This window comes from Gorilla gorilla, chromosome 13 (genome assembly GCF_029281585.2).
Source record: "Gorilla gorilla gorilla isolate KB3781 chromosome 13, NHGRI_mGorGor1-v2.1_pri, whole genome shotgun sequence".
Classification (NCBI taxonomy): domain Eukaryota; kingdom Metazoa; phylum Chordata; class Mammalia; order Primates; family Hominidae; genus Gorilla; species Gorilla gorilla.
Window position 1 is genome coordinate 68,505,106 of NC_073237.2, and position 20,296 is coordinate 68,525,401.

Genomic DNA, 20,296 nt, shown 5'->3' on the forward strand with positions numbered 1-20,296 from the left:
AGGTCTTCAGAGGCCCTGGGAGAGGCCTTATGACATTCAGCCAAGGGTGGGAGGGGAGATTGCTGGATTCCAGGTGGGCACATCCATTTGGCCTCATGAATTTCTTGCTCCATTAGGAGAGATGTGGCTTGGGGAGAGCCAAAGCAGAGCTCTCTAAATTATGTGCCCAGGACAGGAACTCTCCTTGCCTGGCTCTTAAAGTGATACTGCTATGTCCTGGTGTCCACTTGATTTTCAAATCACACAAAATGCATAGAACGTTCTGTTTCAAACAGCTCTGAAGGCAGGAGCTTATGTGCTGCCATGCAAAATATGCTACCATGCATGTGCTGCCCTGCTGCTTCAGATGGATGGTGCTGGAACAGCATTTGATCGAGAAAACCCAATTCCCGGCATTCTACATGGTCAGACATCACCTAGTATAACTGCTTTTTATTGTCATTATTATTGTTTGACTTTTGCTGGTAGAGTGTTTAAGGTCAAGAATGATTCAATCTTAATTTGTTTTCAGCCATCATGGCTGGCTTCTTTCTTTTGTCTCATTTTTAAACCTTTGAACTAGCTTCATCATTGGGTTAATGTAAAATTAACTGCAGTTTCTGTTTGCTCTGGTAACATGTAGCCTATTGTTTTTAGACACTTTCACATGTTAATATGTAAAGGCACACTGAGAAACAGTGGCGCATTTCTATTCTCTCCAAGTATTCTTAAATTGTTTTGAATAGAGATCCTTGGGCTGTGTGTCAAGATATTCATTCTTTTCAGCTCTTGGGCAGCTGGTGAGGCCTGGGTTGGTTACAGATCTGTGGCTGGTGGCTGCTATCTTCTAAAAGCCTCATTCATTTACCCCAATTACCAACAAAATCTTACTGTTTTCTAAATGTTCAGTGAAGTTAAAGAGGTTAACGAGCTTTGCAAAAATAATTTTGCTCTGCATTTATCTGTTAATACATATATTTAAGGCCACTCTAAATTAGTAATATAAATGATATTGATATTTCCTCCAATTTATCAGTTTATTTGCTCACCTCAATCTTCCAAAATGCGTTTCCTCCCTCCTCCTCTCAGTTTTTCCTGATTCTACTTATCCTTCAATGCCTGCCTAATGTATTCAATCATCAAACATGAAGCTCCTGTGTTCCAGGCTCATGCCCACCTTCTTCACGATGCCTTCCTTGACCATGCTAGTTCACCATGGCTTTCCCACTCCCTCTATGGAACTCATAAGGTATTTCATTTCCACTATTTATTTGCACTCAGTGCCTTGTAATTTTAGTTCTGTTTTCACATGTATACACATCTTCCCAATAAAGCTATAAGATCCTTGGGGAAAAAAAACCACTACTTCACACACATCCTTGTATTTCTCACTCCACCTACTAAGGTGTATTTACCATCTATATAAAATCCGTTGACTAATTGATCGTGACTGATAAATATCACTTACTGAGTACAGTGGTTAAGAGCACAGCCTGTTAAGATCAAATGGAACTGGTCTTAATGCTGACAGTGCCACTTGATAACCATGCGGTCTTGGGCTACTGACTTAACTGTTTGCTCATCTGTAAAATAGAGATCAGAATGGTATCTCCCTCATGGAATTGTCTGAGAACTAAATGACTTCATACCTAAAAGAAATACCTGGAAGAGTTAGCATTTGGAGAATGTTTGATGAAAATGACTCTAATAATAACATCCCAGGCAAGGTGATAAACCCTTTACGTGAACAGTAGTCCCTCCTTATCTGCAGGGCATGTGTCCCAAGACCCCCAGTGGATGCCTGAAATCATGGACAGTAAAAAACTCGATTACAGTTTGAGGTGCAGCAGCAAAACTAGCATGAATTTCTTTTCCCTTCACAATTTTAATGACAGAAGATGTATTGTTACAGTAGAACTTAGCAACTTCAGCCCGCAATTTTTTTCTGTCTTTATTAAGTTGAGAACTTTCACCTTTTCACTTAAAGGAAGCACTTTATCACTTTGGTTTATCCAAATTGCCAGCATCACTACTCTTGTTCTTTAGGTCCACTAGTAAGTAAAACAAAGTAACTTGAACGCAAGCATGGTGATACCTCAAAAGATTAGTCGATCTGATAACTGAGAGGGCTACTAAGTGATCACGGATGTGGAGCATACACGGAGTAGACCTGTTGGACAAAGGGATGATTCTCGTCTTGGGGTATGAGATTTCATCACACTACTCAGAATCACAAGCAATTTAAAACTTATGAATTGTTTATTTCTAGAATTTTCTATTCAATATGTTCAGACCTCATGGACCACAAGTAACTGAAGCCCTGAAAAGTGAAATCACAGATAATGGGTGGGGAGACTACTGTATTAATGATTTAACTCATTCCTACAAGGTAAAAAGTATTATACCTATTTTATAGATAGAAAAACCAATCATGCCTGTAATCCCAGCACTTTGAGAGGCCAAGGCAGGCAGATCACCTGAGATCAGGAGTTCGAGACCAGCCTGACCAACATAGCAAAACCCCATCTGTACTAAAAATACAAAATTAGCTGGATGTGGTGGTGCATGCCTGTAATCCCAGCTACTCGGGAGGCTGAGGCAGGGAAATTGCTTGAACCCCAGAGGCAGAGGTTGCGGTGAGCCAAGATTGTGCCATTGCACTCAAGCCTGGGTGACAGGGTAAGACTCGGTCTGAAAAAATAAAAATAAGGTAGGTAAGTATGGAGTCCAAGGTCACAGAACAGGATTTAAACCCAGGCAATCTGACTTCAAAGCCTATTTCCTTAACCAGCGCAGGATGCCAAGAAATTTTAAAGAGTAGTATCAGGAACTAATGTCATTGTTCCCTTCAAGGTGCACATTGAACAAATATGTCAAGAGAGTACAAGGGTTTATATGCAAAAGAATCCCACCCACCCCAAACTGGAATTGGGATTCAGATTTGTCTGAGCATGTGAATGACCTAAAAGAAGGTCATGGCCAGAAGTCAGAATCAATGAGGTTTTTGGCTGAACCTGGAGTGGGGAGGAATAACATGCCCTAGTCCTTGATGCTGAGAGATAAGGGGAAGGAACAGAGCATGTCATTTGGTTCTACACTGTCCAAACCCTGTAGGGAAAGGGGCTGTAGACAGATGATGAAGCAGCCGTTTTCACGAGGGCCGCGGAGGCACAGAGGTATAGGCAGCCTGGCTGGAAGCCCGGTGACTGGATGAGACATGTTGTAGAATGAGTGGTGTTCTCCCCACTGAAGGGGCCTGGCTATGCTGCAGTGCAGGCTGCAAAAGGGACATCCTAGGCACTAGGCAGAGCACCCTGGGCACAGACACTCAGGTGCCCACTGGGGTCTCAGGCACGGCTGGTGGTGGAGACCGATCCCAAAGTGGTTTCCTGGCAGATCAAGAGTGGAAAACCTTGAAAGTCTTGAGCACCTGAAAGATACTTCCTGGGATTGATATTGAGCCCTGAGTTATGCAGATGAATGCAAGATGGTGAAATCTGGGTTACTATCTGTCATGGGCTGAATTGTGTTCACCCCTTCAATTCATATGTTGAAGTTGCCATCCAAGTACTAAGCAGGCCCGACCTTACTTAGCTTCTGGGATCAGACAAGATCGGGTGTGTTCAGGGTGATATGTCCGGGACATAGGTTGAAGTTCCAACTCCCAATACTTCGAAATTTGAAGCTAAGGCTTTAACAAAGGTGATTAAGGTAAAATGAGGCATTATGGTGGAGCCGTGATCTAATATGACTGGTGTCCTTATAAGAAAAGAGCAAGACACCAGGGATGTGTGCACACATAGAAAAAACACAGTGAGAACACAGCCTGTGCAAGTCAAGGAGACAAGCCTCAGGAGAAAACAAAACTGCCAACCCCTTGATCTTGGATTTCCAGCCTCCAGAACTGTGAGAAAGTTAATTTTTGTTGTTTCAGTCACCCAGACTGTGATCTTTTGTGATGGCAGCCCTAGCAAACTAATATACTATCCCTAAGAAGATCTGTTTCATGCTCTGAGGTTGGTGAGGCCTGAGCATGAAGGTATGGTGAGGGCAACTTGGGATAACCCCATTTGTAACTCTCACCATATATATTTGAGCCAGGTAGTATCACTCTTTTGTAGAGTAGGAAATCAAGATTCAGAGAAGGTAAATAACTTGTCCAAGGCCACACAGCTTCTAAGTGATAAAGCCTGGTGTCAAATCCAGGTTTTTGTGACTCCCAAATTCATACTCCCAAATTCTACATGAAACTGCCTATTTATTATTTCCCACACTGTCAACAGAGATGTAATTTACCTACATACTAATTACTACATGATAACAGGACTGGCACATCTCATATTGCTCTGAGAATGCAAAGAAAACTGGTTCTTCATTTACACATTGACTACAAATGACTGTGAGGTAACATAAAATCCAGCAATATGTATTAGCAAAGGAATATTTGCTTTCTCAAAAACACTTTTTAGGACCCTTAAACAATTGCTGCTTAATGCCACAAGATGATCTTACTAAAATGATGCAGAGTGGAGCTTGAGGAAGGAAATAGATAAATGGGCCCATTCCTGAGTGTGTGTGTACTGGGCAAACAGGGGAGAAAAAGGACATGGGGCAAGGCAGGAGGGGATGTCGGGATTCCTCCACATTCCTCAAAGTCAGAGACTATGTCCTTATCACTGTCACATTCCCGAGGGTCTGGGAGTATATGCTCTTTCTAGGTATACTTGCTGATTGACCGACGGAACAAATGAACACGCAAATGAATGAATTCAGTCTTCTAATGAGAAGAAAAAAATTCTTAGGCCTTCAATGACCTAAATTTATCAAAGCATTTTGGACTTTCCTAATTTACTTTCTGTTTCATTTATCAAGTGAGATGGAGTTTCAGGGGAAGTAAAGAATCAACTGAATAATTAAACCATAGACTGAACCTGGGCTGAAAAGGCATTCTTGCCTGTATATCTGAATAGTATTTGATATGGGTTGGTATTTGTCCCCTCCAACTCTCATGTTGAAATGTAACCCCCAAGGTTGGGAGGTGGGACCTGGTAGGAGGTGTTTGGATCATGGGGGTGGATCCCTCATAAATAGCTTAATGCTATCCCATTGGTGATGAGTGAGTTCCTGCTCTGAGTTCACACAAGAGCTGATTATTGAAGAGTATGGCACGTCTTCTGTCTCTCTCTCTCTCTTTCTCCTTTACCCACTTCTTCCATGTAACATGCTGGCTTCCCTTTCGCCTTCCACCATGAGTGTAAGCTTGCTGAGGTCCTCCCCAGGAACAGATGCCAGCACCATGCTTCCTGTACAGCCTGCAGAACCATGAGCCAATTAAACCTCTTATCATTGTAAATTACCCAATCTCATGTATTCCTTTATAGCAATGCAAGAACAAACTAATACGGTGCTACTGAGAATGTATCTCCTTGTCGCCCCCTACAATCATCAGAATAATCAGCTCTACCCTACTACCTCAGATGAATGTGGAATGTGTTTATTTCAGGCAGGTGTTCTTGGCCTGTATATGGTGAACAACAGAGACACCAATGGCTCGGAAGATGGAGTACAGCAATAGTAAACATGGGCAGAAGTAATACAAATCTTGTAAGCCAAATGTAATTTCTTCAGGCTGCTGATTTTCAAGAACTGTCTTCAGAGCTTCTCTATTATTTTAATTATGTTAAAAATAATTATCCACTGAAAAAAATGCAACAGAGCCCCTGTCCCCACCTCAACAAAGAAAAGTGTCTAGTAAGGTTATAAACAGGGCAAAACAAAGCAAGATGTTCTTAAAATTTTCAGGACTTTACTTAAGCAAACACTTGAATATCCTTTGCTATAATAAAAATGCAACTATTCATGAGCAATCTATCTAGATTTTGATATAATACTGCAGGAAGAAGGAAAGTGTTTTCTCTCTCTACCTTGGCTTATTATAATTATTACTTATTGTGGTAGCAATAATATCTTGTTCTTCTTAGATGTTATTTATCAGTTAGTATGAAGAATATAATACTTTTTTTTTTTTTTTTTTTGAGGCAGAGTCTCGCTCTATCACGCAGGCTGAAGTGCAGTGGTGTGATCTCGGCTCACTGTAACCTCCGCCTCCCGGTTCAAGCAATTCTCCTATCTGAGCCTCCCAAGTAGCTGGGATTACAGGTGCCCGACACCACGCTCGGCTAATTTTTGTATTTTTAGTAGAGACGGGGTTTCACCATGTTGGCCAGGCTGGTCTGGAACTCCTGACCTCAAGTGATCCACCCGCCTTGGCCTCCCAAAGGGCTAGGATTACGGGTGTGAGCCATGGTGCCTGGCCATGACATGCATTTTTAAACAACTAGATCTCATACAAGAAACATGGAAATAACTGTGATATCCACTTATTTTGCAAATATCGGTGGATAGTGGTGCATTTAAGATGATGGGAATGGGCTTTCTGCATTATTACTCAATTAATTAATTTAACGGCCCCAACCACATTATAAAGGACAGCACCTTGGCCCGGCACGGTGGCTTACACCTGTAATCCTCAGCACTTAGGGAGGCCAAGGTGGGAGGATCACTTGAGGTCAGGAGTTCAAGACCAGCCTAGCCAACATGATGAAACCCCATCTCTAACTAAAAAAAGATGAAAATTAGCTGGTTGTGGCGGAGGGCGCCTATAATCCCAGCTACTTGGGAGGCCGAGGCAGAAGAATCGCTTGAACCAGGGAGGCGGAGGTTGCAGTGAGCCGAGATCGCACCACTGCACTCCAGCCTGGGCAACAAGAGTGAGACTCCGACTCAAAATAAATAAATAAATAAAGGACAGCACCTCACAAATGTTTTCTTTGTGTAGGAGAAGCAAGGGAAAATAATATAGAACTATAGAACAGACAGCTGTGAACAGGCCCTGTGCTAATTTGATTTACAATCACCTAAAAAATAAGAAACATCAGATGCTCTTAACTGGAAATTTTCTCTTCATTAGAGAAATATGCATTGCCATATTTTTATCTAAGAACCAGTATGGAGTTTGTAGGGAGTCTGGGGACGGCTCTGTGCAAAGTTAATCATAGCCTGCTCAGTTGATTATAGTATGCATTCTGTTTGCTTGTCTCGTAAATAGAGGGAGGCTTTAACTGCATGACATGAAAAGGCTGGACATGCCAGAGAATTACGTATTGTGTTATTTGTTAAACTTTAGAACCACAACCAATGCTTAATGCTGAAAACCGCTAATCAGCATTGGATTGTTCAGACTTAAAGCTATGTTTATAACAGTAACAGTTAGTAGGATGGATTGCAAATTAAATAGAAACATACATTGTAATTGAAAGCGCTTTAAAAATTCCCCAGATGGAGTTAAAAGGTAGTCACTTGATGAGTTTATTGGGAAAAAATGGAAAAATATTTATTAAAATTATTCAATTACTAGAACTCTCTCTGTCCCTAAAGACTAATGGGGGATATCAACACAAAGTAACTCATTCAAAGGTATTATAGGCCAGGTATGTGGCTCACGCCTGTAACCACAGCACTTTGGGAAGCCGAGGCGGGTGGATCACTTGAGGTCAGGAGTTCCAGACCAGCCTGGCCAACATGGTAAAACCCCGTCTCTACTAAAAATACAAAAATTAGCCGAGCGTGGTGTCGGGCACCTGTAATCCCAGCTACTTGGGAGGCTCAGATAGGAGAATTGCTTGAACCGGGAGGTGGAGGTTACATCTAGTGCCATTAGAATTTAATAAATGTTGACTGATGGAAAAACTTCCAAGGTAGGGTGCGGTGATGGGATTAGAGAAAGCACATGTTTTTCCTATTAAATGGTAAATGTCTAATTTGGGGTTAACTGGTAACTTCAGAGAACTGTGAGTGAGTTACGTTCACGGAGGCCTAGCATTTTGCACAGGCAACTGCATTAAGCAAAGCAAAGTGCATGCATTTTGTTTTCCTTTGGGTATGTTTGGGCTTTGGGAAGCAGATTTCTTGCATATCAGTAAAGTGAAAGAGTTTGTTAACTTTGAAGTTCCTTATTTCAAGACATTTTTGAAAAATATTTTACTGTTATCTGTTTTTCACTCCCTGTGTAGATTTTTATTCGTTTGCCTTTTTGGTTCCTGTTTAACCAACCCAAAGTTAGAATTGGCTGAGAAAACTCTTACTAGCAAGTAATGTTATTGTCAAATAAATAGACTTAGGGATAATGTCAGCCCTAGTTAGTTGGGGTCACCCTGCCTCTTAAGATCTAGAGGAGATAGGCTCAATCCCCCATACCAAGACTTGCGGAAGTCCAACTCAGTCTTCAACAATTCCATGCATTGCCAGAGGGCTTACATTCCCATAATCAGTTCTGGCTTCAAACTCCTATTTTGCTGAATTTGTTGAGTTTAGAGATAATCTTTTCATTGCCTCTTGTGTTCCTTATTCTGTATCACCTCAATACAATGTAGATCCTGGCCAGCCAGCCAGCCTGCCTTCCTCTCCTCCTCGTCCTTCTTCTTCTCCCCCATCCTCTCTCTCCTCTTGTCTCTCTCTCTCACTGTCTCTCTCTCTCTCTCTCTCTCACATACCCACACCCACACACACACACACACACACACACTCACACAGGCATTTTTATATGTAGTCAACTTTGCTGGAGTTTGGGATAGGTGAAAGTAGTTTGCATAAAATGTAAAAAACATGAATACAATATTCATCATCCTTGTCCTTGTTCTTAAAAAACAAATCTTTCATTCCTTTTCTGCCACAATTCGGGCTCCAGCCTCCCTCTCTTCCTTTTCCCCTCCTTTCTATGCCCACTCTCTTTTAAGAGAAGAAAAAATTCCTCTCATTCTCTTACAGGGGACAACTTAGCCCTCCCAGAAACTTACTGGGTCATTTTGACTGCAAGTGACAGAAAACAAAGTTCAAGCTGCTTGACACAAGAGGATCTACTGAGCCTTATAACTTAAAAGTCCAAGGGTGGATCTTGTTTCGGGCGTGGGTAGATAAGGGAGCTCGGCCGTGTCAGCAGGTCTGATTTCTGTCTCAGTGTGTTGGCTCCACCCTTCCTGACGCTGGCTCCCTGTCTCAGCAAAACTCTCCTTGCTTTACATTGGGCCTATCCCTAGGCCTGTCAGTGTGGGCTGGGAATGCAGCACGCTCATTGGCTTAGGCCTCATTCCCATCATCCAACCCTGGCGCCAGGAGGATGGGATTAGTGTGACTCAAACACGTGGAAAGGAGTGGTTCTTCTGAGGAAAACCAGCTGAAGTACTACAGAAAGAGGAAATGCTGCAGAGACCCAGCCGGAAACAGTGCTGGCCAGCTCACGCCTGACCCACCCTCATTCTAAGCATAGGGTCTGCCTCTGAAGAGCTAAAGACTTCCTGAAATTTAAAAATTAGTGCTTTTATTTGCTTGTCCTGCTAAGACCGTAGGCAAAGGCCATCCTCCTCCCATTGACAGTTTAGAGTGGGTAAGTTCGTTTTTATAGATATTCTAAAATGCCCTGCAGGTACCAGAAACGTTTTATATCTTGATGGTAGGAGTTACACGGGGTGTACATATGTTAAAATTTATCAAGCTGTACAGTTAAGGTTTGTGTACTTTACTGCATATGTAGTTTAGTGTACAACTGTACCTCAGTTAATTTTATTTTGTAATTTCCTGCAAGATTAGCAGCAAAAGCGCATGTGATGTCGAGTGCAACACTCAAGCCCATGATCTTTGGTTTGCCTTTATACTAAGCCTTATTCAGCCAGAAGCCAAGAAATAGCCCAGCTGAGGTCACCAGGATAGAAAACCCATATGGGTTTGGGATTAAGTCTTATTTTGTATTAATATGGGTATATTTGCCTGAAGTGTCTTCTGGAACCTATATTTAATTTGTGTCCCTCAGAAACTGAGTATGTTGACACAGGAAACATTTAGAGACTGGGGATAGCCTGAGAGTCAATGTCTATAACGAAGGCTTCTAAACATTCCCCTAAATTATTCAGGTGAACATTACAGTAGTCCTGTCTTATCTGGGGGGATACCTTCCAAGCCCCCCATTAGATGCCTGAAATCAGATTTTACCAAACCCTGTACATACTATGTTTTTCCTATGCATACATAACAATTATAAAGTTTAATTTATAAATTAGGCACAGTAAGAGATTAACAACAATAATAATAAAAATTAAAAAATTACAAAAATATACTGTAATAAAAGTTATGTAAGGCTGGCAAGGTGGCTTATGGCTGTGAACTTTGGGAGGCAGAGGCGGGAGGATCCCTTGAGCCCAGGAGCCTGGGCAATTTGGCAAAACCCCATCTCTACAAAAAATAAAACACTTAGCCAGGCATAGTGGCGCATGCCTGTGGTCCTAGTACTCAGAAGCTGAGGCAGAAGGATTGCTTAAACCCAGGGGGTTGAGGCTGAAGTGAGCTATATTTGTGCCATTGCACTCCACTGTGGACAACAGAGCAAGACCCTGTCTCAAAAAAAAAAATTATATGTCTCTCTCTTTCTTTCAAAATACCTTATTGTACTGTACTCACATATTTTCAGACCACAGCTGACCTCAGTTAATGGGGAACTATTGTATTCAAGGCAGAAAGATAGTCTGCCTTCTACCATAAAATGGTGCTATTCAAAGTCATCATTCCTCAGTGAAACACCACATTTGACAGTCCTTTAGAGCAGATTGTAATGGATTTAGAATTGGAAGATCCACGTTCAAGTCCTGGCCTTGTCCTTTACTGGCTGTGTGGCTTTGGGCAAGTCACTTAATTGTGGCTGAGCTTCAGTTCCACATCTATAAAATGATGACATGGAAGGTTCCTGGCTTTCAGGGCTGCTCTGCAATACAGAGATGACACATGCAAAGATCTTTTGTGAAATGGTAAAGTCTCATTATTATCCTGATCCCCCCTGCCCATTGCCTTTGAGAGCATTAATCACGTTTTTTTTAGTGCCTCTTTTGCATTTATCTTCTTAGGCAATCTCTTGAATGAATTTTTCACTCCACAATTACCTCTAAGGTTAAGTGATTCCCAGGAGATTGTCCAGCAGCATCTTGCATGTTGCCAATACATCAGAACACCTTGACTGAATTTCATCTTTCATCATTTTTTAGATGCTATCTTCATGTAACTTAATCTTGTCTCTCTGAATCTTTTGCAGTTCAATCTCCTAATTCACCCTGCTTACAGTATTCCCCTTTGGAATCTCATTATCAGCTGTTGCCAACTAAGCAAAGGCAGAGTTTCTTGATGTCTCTTCATCTGTTTCAATGTTTGTATTATTCTTTGATTATACAAGTAAAATAGATAAGGAATAATTGTTGATGTTACAGAGAAATGGCAATTTTCTTTTTGAAAGGTGAGATTATTCTTACATACAGAAAAGCTTACCATTCTTCATGAAGTTACTGGAGAAAATGATAAAAGGGGAAATTTAATGGGAATTGTTCAAATATTTGAGAAATTAACTTTCACCTGGTAGACGCTCTCTACATAAACCTAAAAATAATTTTAGGTTTGGTTAAACCAACTAGTTGGGATTACAGGCATGTGCCATGATGCCTGGCTAATTTTTGTATTTTTAGTAGAGACGGGGTTTCCCCATGTTGGCCAGGCTGGTCTCAAGTGATCCATCTGCCTTGGCCTCCCAAAGTGCAGGAATTACAATTAATGGGAATTGTTCAAATATTTGAGAAATTAACTTTAACCTGGTAGACGCTCTCTACATAAACCTAACCTAAAATTATTTTTAGGTTTATGTAGAGGCGTCTACCAGGTGAAAGTCACTATTTTAGGCACATTACTTGCATTTCTTATCTAATTTAATCTCCATCACCATTCCATTAGTTAACTATTGTTTTATTTCTTCTACACATGTTGAATCAGGTTAGCTTGTCCAATGTCACAGTAGGTAAAATGGAAGAGCCATACTGGAATAAAAATGCATTTAAATCCAGGCCGGGCACGATGTAATTCCTGCACTTTGGGAGGCCAAGGCAGATGGATCACTTGAGACTAGCCTGGCCAACATGGGAAACCCCATCTCTATTAAAAATACAAAAATTAGCCGGGCGTCTTGGCGCATGCCTGTAATCCCAGCTACTTGGGAAGCTGAGGCAGGAGAATCACATGAACCCAGGAGAGGGAGGCTGCAGTGAGCCGAGATTGCGCCACTGCACTCCAGCCTGTGGGACAGGGCGAGACTCCATCAAAAAAAAAAAAAAAAAAAATCCAAAGCCTGGGATTTTTCCATGAGATATTCTTCCATGGCACTTTATTTTATAGAGTTTGGGTGAATTTCCAACCAGCCAGAGATAAAGTTTTAAGCCTTGGTAGTTGAATATTGACTTGTTAGCCACATAGCTTGTGCTCAGGATTCATATACTTCCTCTTAACTAGAATGTAAATTAGGAAGAAAGAGGGGTTGAACACATGGCTCAGGCCTGTAATCCCAGTGCTTTGGGAGGTTGAGGTAGGAGGATTGCTTGAGTTTAGGAGTTCGAGATCAGCCTGGGTGACATAGGTAGATTCTGTCTCTACAAAAAAAAAAAAAAAAAAAAAAATTAGCCAGGTGTGGTGGTGCACACCTGTGATCTCAGCTACTCGAGCCCAGGAGGTGAAGGCTGTGATGAACCTTGATAGTGCCACTGCACTTCAACCTGGGCAACGGAGCAAGACGCTGTCTCTAGTAAATAAATAAAAATAAAATAATTAGGAAGAAAGGAATGAAGGAGGAAATGAAAGAAGGAGCAAAGGAAGGAAATGGTCACTTTTCTGTTTCCCTTGAGGATTGCTGTAGAATAATAATGCCAGTCTTACATTGCTTCAGTAAGAAGTTCCATTGTTTTAGGAAGATATCCTAGAAAATAGGTTACTCAATATAGGGATGGACCAAGGAATTAATAGAATTAATCTTAATGAAAATTATGAAGTTAACAGTCTACCGAAGACAAACAATTGCCACCTTTTAGGACAACAGGGATCTGGACTCAAAAATCTTTTGGGAAACTATAATTTTATAATGTAATTACTTATTTTATATTAATTTAAATGTAGGCAAGTTGGAAACTATGAGAAAGCCATCTAAGTATTCCTCACGGGGGCACATCTGTTTTATGAGTCTGCAAACTCAAATGACTAAAATGGCACAGTTATCAGCATGTTAACATGACTAAAATTATTGACATGTTGAGAGACATACAGGTGCGGATGTATTAAATTAGCATATTGCTAGAAAAAAATATATGATTAAAAGTGGATAACAGGGCTTTCCATCTTTATTCCTTTGGGAAAGCGGACATTGTTATGCACTCTCAAGTCAAAGATGACCCTGATCCTAGACTCAGAGGCACCTGGGGAGTTTGCTGGATCAGGCAGTGACTCAGATTTACCGTCCAAACTCATCCCTGGTCTGAGCAGCTCCCTGCATCAGCTTTCATGACCCTGCTGTTGAATCATGGCAGCCAACAAACAATCACCACATTTGTGGGACCTTTTTTTAGCCCCTCTCACCTGTGGCTCCCAAGATCCATCACCTAAGATTTACAAAATAGAACACACAAAGATCAAAGGTCAGCTTTGAAATATAAAAGCATTGTGTCCAAATGTTAAAAATAAGGTCAGCCATAAATCATGTTGGAAAGAAGTAGAATGTCATAAACACAGGAGATTACAAATAATAATTCACAGCTTGGAGCTCCACAACCCTAACAGAATTAACTTAAAAGCAACAACAACAGCAAAGGTGATGACCACAAATAACACAGGTCGGAGATCTGAGGTTTGGCAGGAAAAAGCCAGATGTGTTCAGAGTAACAGTGGAAAAGTTCACAAGCCTAGACAGACTAACTAGGTATCATAAGAATGTTTGTTTACCTTTTTTATCTTGGTAAACACTATATTTATAATTATTAGACTTTTTGCTTGTTTGGTTACTGAAGGTCATGCTAGGACGCGAGAGAATGACTTATTTGGAGGACCCTAAAAATAAAATTCTACATGCTTAATTCAAGACATTCCTACTATGTTAGAGATAAAATACTGGAAATCCTAAAGAAGAGAAGAATAAACTTGCATCAGGTTCTTCTGCTATCACTTCGCAATGCTGAAATATCACCCAGAATTCTTTCAATATATGATAGCACATCACCGACACCAAAAAGAATAATGATTTGGCCGGGTGTGGTGGCTCATGCCTGTAATCCCAGCAATCTGGGAGGCCGAGGTGGGCAGATCATGAGGTCAGGAGATCGAGACCATCCTGGCTAACATGGTGAAACTCCATCTCTACTAAGAAATACAAAAAAAAAATTAGCTGGGCATGGTGGCGGGTGCCTGTAGTCCCAGCTACTTGGGAGGCTGAGGCAGGAGAGTGCCGTGAACCTGGAAGGCAGAGCTTACAGTGAGCCAAGATCGTGCCACTGCACTCCAGCCTGGGCGACAGAGCAAGACTGTGTCTCAAAAAAAAAAAAAAAAAAAAAAAAAAGAAGAACAATGATTTAACTATAAGTTAGATATAAGTTATAACCACAAATCTAAATATCAGCTTTCTTGATCAACTGCACAGCTAATAATGATTTAAAACATACTAATAACTATGTATCTTATTTTTTGCAATAACACGTAATTACAATAGGTTAATATTTATGAATCACATTGAGGTTCTCGGATGAAGTGATAAGCAAGTAAGTAAATATTACATAAATAAATAATTACCTGAGCAATTAATGCCTCTGAAGTTGTGGATTGTAAAGTTGAGAATACTAATTGCCTTATGAAATTTTGGCTCACAGATAACATGAGAAGTAGTGCTGTGTAATATGTAATCAACTCCCCTCTAATTTGACTTTGAAACCAAGTAAAAGAGAAAGAAGAAAATTAGGTTAATGTCTACCTATTTTTTTTTACATATGATTGGGGACATTCTGAACACACAATGTCAATTCAATATGGTTGATTTAAGAACATGGAAAATTAAATGGTTTGATCTTTTTCCATTACATGTTCATATGCAGCCAATACACGAAAATAACTTTTAAATAGATTTAAAGTGTCTGATGGCCATTATAGGAAGAAAGAAATATATGTGGAAGTAATTTGTTCTTTGAATCATATTCAGATAAGATGGAAATATTAAATACTGCAAATATCCAAAAATGGTATAGATATAACCTGATTTTTGCAATTTTCTTTTTTTTAGGTATAACATTTTAATCCTTTATAAATAGGAAGAAAAATGGAAAAACAATGAGGAGTAGGAAATCACATTTCTAGTTGTCTTTTTAAACCATAGCTTTGAAAGCTCATTTGAAAGCTCAGAGAAGGCAAGAATCCAGTTTGCTATACAATAGAAAGCATTGAAGAATGTCATAGGCTTACTTTTTCCCCATTCAACATTTCTCTAGATACTCACCCATAACAATTAGGAGCAGATAAAAAAATTCTTTTCTAACTTGACTTCTTTAAAATGACTTATGGTAAAATATCTTTTTTTTTTTAGATGGAGTTTCTCTCATGTTGCCCAGGCTGGAGTGCAGTGGCGCCATCTCGGCTCACTGCAACCTCCGCCTCCCAGGTTCAAGTGATTCTCCTGCCTCAGCCTCCTGAGTAGCTGGGATTACAGGCATGCACCGCCACACCAGGCTAATTTTGTATTTTTAGTAGAAACGGGGTTTCACCATTTTGGTCAGGCTGGTCTCAAACTCCTGACCTCAAGTGATCTGCCTACCTTGGCCTCCCAAAGTGCTGGGACTACAGGCATAGGCCACTGTGCCCCACCAGTAAAATATCTTAAATTACACTAGAATCCAAAGGTTTATCCTTGTAGTCCCTCACAAAAACCTCTGAATTTTATTAAGAGCCAAATGAGCCTTGAATCTGAGTCCAGATCAAACACTAAGAAATTTGGTTCATTTGAGTGGCTTCTTTATACACACTTGCATTTTCTAAATTTTCTATAATGGACATATACCACTTTTACAATCAGAGGAAAAAGCAAAACAAAACAAAACAAACATTACATAAAGAAGTTTAGTTCAGATGTCAAACTTGCTCAGGGCCAATAGAAATGAGAGGATAAGCCAGGCGCAGTGGCTCATGCCTGTAATCCCAGCACTTTGGGAGGCTGAGTGGATGGATCACTTGAGGCCAGGAGTTCAAGACCAGCCTGGCCAACATGGTGAAACCCCATCTCTACTAAAATACAAAAATAAATAAATAAATAAGCCAGGTGCGGTGGTGCATGCCTGTAATCCCAGCTACTCGGGAGGCTGAGGCACAATAATCCCTTGAACCCAGGAGGCAGAGGTTGCTGTAAGCTGAGATCATACCACTGTACTCCAGACTGGGCGACTGAGTGAGACTCTGTCCCAAAAAAAGAAATGAGAGAATAGACTAGAGTTCATGCCGTGAGTTTTTGCAGAAGCACCACTGCGTGAGTCTGTACATGGCTTTAAGAACTGTTTCTTATGTTTTATAGCAAACATTGTGGATGATGTAAATGAACACTATTACTTCTTCCCCTTTTATTTGTGAGCACTGAAGGATGTGTGCACTTACATAGTTTGCTTCTGCATGGTGGTTAAAAAATAAATTATCCATCAGTTTCACAAACAATGTGAAAGTTGCTTTACATAAATCTGAAGCTGAGTTTGCTCTGGACAGTGTTAAGACATCTAAGAATTCTGCTAGGGGCAGATGTTCAGTCCTATTAAAGTGAGCAACGACGAACTTCTCAACTGAACATTATTATTTTAGGGAGTTTAAAGAGAAGCAACACAGGCTCATAAGAATTAGAAGAGACTAAAGCCACATAATGCAGTAGACTCTTAGTTTAGTACCAGCTGTCATTCGTACAAGCTCTGTGACTCTGAAACATTCACTTAACCTCTCTGAGACTCTGTTTTCATTTATAAAATGATGATGATAATAATAGTACCTATTCAGAAGATTACTGAAAAGAATAAACTAGATAAATTGCTTAGGACATTTATTAGCACATGCAAAGTGCTCCAACAAATATTTACTCTTATAAAAACTTGTACTGTCTTCTCTGTTGACTTGACGGTGGTGTTACATGAAGAGCAGAGTCTGAATGGTTTTATTATTATTATTATTATTTATTTATTTATTTATTTATTTTTGTGGCAGAGTTTCACTCTTGATGCCCAGGCTGGAGTGCAATGGTGTGATCTCAGCTCACTGCAAACTCTGCCTGCCTCCCAGGTTCAAGTGATTCTCCTGCCTCAGCCTCCCAAGTAGCTGGGATTACAGGCATGTGCCACTACACCTGGCTAATTTTGTACTTTTAGTAGAGATGGTGTTTTACTATGTTGGTCAGGCTGGTCTCAAATTCCTGACCTCAGGTGATCCACCCGCCTCGGCCTCCCAGAGGGCTGGGATTATAGGCATGAGCCACTGTGCCCAGCCTGAATGTTTTAAAATATCTTTACTACTTGGTATAGTAGGTTGGACATATCACGTGCCGTTACTTCTGTGCTAAGAGTATTATTTAGGATTAGAACCTTCAACCAGGTCCTAAAATGATGTCACCTAATTAGTTACTCATCCTAGGTGTGGCAAGTAGAACTTCCTAGTACAAATTGGAGAGAGCCTATGTTTGTGTTTAAGACACATGTCTTAGTCTGTTCAGGCTGTTAGAACAAAATACACACCCTGGGTAGCTTATCAACAACAGAAACTTATTTCTCACAGTAATAGGGGCTGGAAAGGCCAAACTCAAGGAGCTGGCAGATTCAGTGTCTGGTGAGGGCCCTGCTTCCTGGCTCATAGATGGCACTTGTTGCTGTGTCCCCATAGGGTGGAAGAGGCAAGGCAGCTCTTGGGAGCCTTCTTCATAAAGACACTAACCCCATTCATGAAGGATCTGCCTTCGTGATTTAATCACTCCCCAAAGGGCCCACCTTCAGTTACCATCTCATGGGTGATTAGGTTTCAACCTACGAATTCTGGGGGACACAAACATTCAGACCATAGTAGTGCTAGATGGTGTTTCTAGAGGAAAAATAGTGCTCCACTGGGGCATAAAAATCTGTTTATAGGCTAGGCATGGTGGCCTGTAATCCCAGCACTTTGGGAGGCCAAGGTGGGCAGATCATGAGGTCAGGAGTTCGAGACCAGCCTGGCCAGCATGGTGAAACCCCGTCTCTACTAAAAATACAAAAAGTTAGCTGGGCACGGTGGTGCCCGCCTGTAGTCCCAGCTACTCAGGAGGCTGAGGCAGGGGAATTGCTTGAACCCAGGAGGTAGACATTCCAGCCTGGGTGACAGAGCGAGACTCCGTTTAAAAAACAAAACAAAACAAAACAAAACAAAACTGTTTATAATATTAATAATAAATAGTTCCTGAATGTTCACTTGGAGTCAAAGAGCTGCTAACAACTAGGCCCACATTCTCATTGAATTCTCACTACCACCTTATGCAGCAGGTACTGTTTTAATCCTGAGAGAAAACTGGGGCTCAAAGAGGTTAAGTAACTTGCTCACTGTCACATAACAAGCCGATGGTGCACTGTACACTTCAGTGCCTACTCACTCCTTTACAAGGGTTCTGAGCCATGATTTTTGTGTGGTAAAGATGAGAGGCAGACAGCTGTTTATAGAATTGGAAAATACTTCTATCTTTCCTTGATACCTGCACCCATCCCCCTTTCATCCACATTGCAGTTTTTGCAAAGTAAGTCAGTTAGGAGGGAAACATCCATTTAATTGAGGGGAAGGAGAGTATTAGCCTCATCCTTTTTTCTAAGTGGTGGTGGAAAAACCTCCACTGAGAGAGAGAAGAACAAGAAGAAAAAATTTAACCAGCAATTTTGTTCACTTGAAGGCAGAAACAACCACAGTTACCCTAGAAGTAAATCCAGAGCTGCGGGACGCTGGAGGACAAAACCAACCTTCCAGGGAAGCCGAGGAGAAGTCATGCCTTCAAAAGGTGTCTGCCTTTTTTTTTTTCACCCTCTCTCCTCTAACCTGTTTGTAACTGGGAAATGAAATAGTTTTGGTTTGCAAGCTGTCGCCAGGGAGTGGAGCAAGACTTTGTAATAAACAAGAGCAACTGCCAGAGCCCCCAGCGAGCCTCTCCAAGGCCAGACTGCCAAGAAAACCTGGCAGTGTGACAGCAAGGTTCATTCAGCGTGGCCGGTGGTCACTGAGGAGCGACCATGAGGAGGATGGCCAGAGGGGGTACCCCCCAGTCTCACCTTGGGGAAGAGTACAGCCTCCTATTAGTGAGCTGTGTGGGCTATTAAAATTCCCCCAGGCTGTGTGTTTCAGGAAGCACCATAAATAAATAAAATTGTCTGTGTGTGTGTGTGTGTGTGTGTGTGTGTGTGTGTGTGTGTGTGCAATTCTCTAGAGAAAAGATCTAGAGCTTTCACCAAATTCCCAAGAGCCCACGACCCTTACAGCAGAAGCTAAACTCAGAATTAGCACACGCTTAGGTCTTCTGCAAAAGAACACCAAGCTCAGCACTTTTATTTCTGGAAACTGAGCCTAGGCGGTCAGCCCACTCTCCTCTTACAAAACCCCTAGGCACTTAAGAGACCACAGGGGAAAAAAAAGAACTCAACCCCTTTTCTAATCTAAACCTAATCCTTCTTAAACCTTGCCTGACCCGGGTTACCAGGAATCCTGCCAGTGCCAAATGATACGATGTTTATTCAGCTCATGTCTTAGCCTGCTGCTCCTGAGCTGCAGAAATCAAAGGGGAACGTTCAGCCACCACCTGCTGATCAATGTGTAAACAAAGGGGTAGTCAAGACTGAGGAGGACCAGCTTTTGAGGACAATCACTGCGTGTTGCTCCAGCTCAAATAAAGGCACGGCTCCTAAGGAACAGGCTTGAGACATGCACAAGTGTTGTGCCAAGTAGTTCAGGAGCCTGGTACAGCTGTTCCCAATATGCCTTTACCTCCTGTTGCCTCTTCTAACCACAATAGGGTGTGGATGACACAGTGCCCTTGCTCCCAGAAGAAACTGGGAAAGTTACAACCCATTAACCAGTTAGGTTAGTGTTGGAACAGTGCTTGCCACATTATTCTGAGAAGCCTCAGATCCGTGAGGGTGACGTGGAGCTCAGAACACATGGCCTGACCCCATGTCGGGTTTTACTGGAGCAGTTGTTATGATCTGTCTTACATCTGGGGGATCTGCAAGAGATTTCGAGGGATGAGGGCCAGTTCCCTTGCTAAAACTTAGAATGTTTAAAAAAAAAAAAAACTCCCTTGTACTATTGAGCTTGGTACATCTTTCCTTGAAAGGAGCTAAAGTGAAATATCTTATAGATCCTGACATGCAATGAGCTGGGTTTATTTCCAATTTTCTTTGCT

The 20,296-nt window shown here is 41.3% G+C and overlaps 1 long non-coding RNA gene across 1 annotated transcript; it reads left to right on the forward strand.

Annotated features, from left to right (window-relative positions):
- The first annotated feature begins 9,231 nt into the window (after positions 1–9,231).
- LOC109028250 (uncharacterized) lies at positions 9,232–19,279 on the forward strand. The gene is made up of 2 exons (XR_010130430.1): positions 9,232–9,421; positions 18,797–19,279. It is a non-coding gene; the product is annotated as an uncharacterized lncRNA (long non-coding RNA).
- The last annotated feature ends 1,017 nt before the right edge of the window (positions 19,280–20,296 follow it).